Genomic DNA, 2,207 nt, shown 5'->3' with positions numbered 1-2,207 from the left:
ATAGTGCACTAGTCCAATGTTGTAGTGCACTCGTCCTAGTTTACTACTCAGCTCGTATAGTGCACTACTCCTACAGTATAGAGCACTATTCCTAGTGTAATACTCCTAAAGTATAGTGTACTACTCCTATATCGCACTACTCCTATAGTATAGATCACTAGTCATATAATATAGTGCACTGTTCATATAGTATAGTGCACTACTCCTATAGTATGGTGCACTACTCCTATAGCGCACTACACCTATAGTATAGTGCACTACTCCTATAGTATAGTGCACTGCTCATATAGTATTATGCACTGTTCCTATTGCATAGTGCACTACTCCTATAGAGTGGTGCACTATTGCTATAGTATAGTGCACTACTCCTATAGTACAGTGCACTACTCCTATAGTATAGTGCACTACACATATAGTATGGTGCACTGCTCATATAGTATAGTGCACTACTCCTATGTTATAGTGCACTACTCCTATAGTATAGTGCACTACTCCTAGTACACTACTCCTATAGTATAGTACACTACTCCTATGGTATAGTAAACTACTCCTATAGTATAGTACACTACTCATATAGTATAGTGCACTACTACTAGTACACTACTCCTATAGTATAGTACACTACTTCTATAGTATAGTACAAACCTCCTATATTATAGTGCACTACTCCTAGTAAACTACTCATATAGTATAGTACACTACTCCTATAGTATAGTACACTACTCCCATAGTATAGTGCACTACTCCTAAAGTATAGTGCACTACTCCTAAAGTATATCGCACTACTCCTATAGTATAGTGCACTACTCCCATAGTATAGTGCACTACTCCTATAGTATAGTGCACTACTCCTATAGTATAGTTGACTACTCCTATATTAAAGTGCACTACTCCTATAGTAAAGATCACTACTCCTATAGTATAGTGCACTACTCCTATGTATAGTGCACTACTCCTAGTACACTACTCCTATAGTATAGTACAATACTCCTATAGTATAGTACACTACACATATAGTATAGTGCACTACTCCTAGTACACTACTCCTATAGTATAGTACACTACTCCTATAGTATAGTACAATAGTCCTATAGTATATTGCATTATTTCTATAGTAGAGTGCACTACTCCTATAGCGTGCTAATCATATAGTATAGTGTACTACTCCTATGATATAGTACACTACTCCTGTAGCACACTACTCCTATAGTATAGTGCACTACTCCTAGTACACTGCTCCTATAGTATAGTACACTACTCCTATGGTATAGTACACTACTACTATGTATAGTGCACTACTCCTAGTCCACTACTCCTATAGTATAGTACACTACTCCTATAGCATTGTACACTACTCCTAGTACACTACTCCTATAGTATAGTACACTACTCCTATAGTATAGTGCATTATTTCTATAGTAGAGTGCACTACTCCTCGAGCGCACTAATCCTATAGTATAGTGTACTACTCCTATGGTATAGTACACTACTCCTGTAGCACACTACTCCTATAGTATAGTGCACTACTCCTATAGTATAATACACTACTCCGATAGTAGAGTGCACTACTCCGATAGTATAGTGCACTACTCGTATAGTATAGTGCACTACTCCTATAGCGCACTACTCCTATAGTATAGTACACTACTCCTTTGTAGAGTGCACTACTCCTAGTACACTACTCCTATAGTATAGTACACTACTCCTATAATATAGTGCATTATTTCTATAGTAGAGTGCACTACTCCTCTAGCGCACTAATCCTATAGTATAGTGTACTACTCCTATGGTATAGTACACTACTCCTGTATCACACTAAAATATCAAATCAAATTTTATTTGTCACATACACATGGTTAGCAGATGTTAATGCGAGTGTAGCGAAATGCTTGTGCTTCTAGTTACGACAATGCAGTAATAACCAACAAGTAATCTAACTAACAATTCCTAAACTACTGTCTTTTACACAGTGTAAGGGGATAAAGAATATGTACATAAGGATATATGAATGAGTGATGTTACAGAGCTGCATAGGCAAGATACAGTAGATGGTATCGAGTACAGTATATACATATGAGATGAGTATGTAAACAAAGTGGCATAGTTAAAGTGGCTAGTGATACATGTATTACTTAACGATGCAGTCGATGATATAGAGTACAGTATATACGTATGCATATGAGATGAATAATGTAGGGTAAGTAACA

This window comes from Oncorhynchus masou, unplaced genomic scaffold (genome assembly GCF_036934945.1).
Source record: "Oncorhynchus masou masou isolate Uvic2021 unplaced genomic scaffold, UVic_Omas_1.1 unplaced_scaffold_1500, whole genome shotgun sequence".
Taxonomy (NCBI): Eukaryota; Metazoa; Chordata; class Actinopteri; order Salmoniformes; family Salmonidae; genus Oncorhynchus; species Oncorhynchus masou.
Note: the sequence above shows the minus strand (reverse complement) of the source record.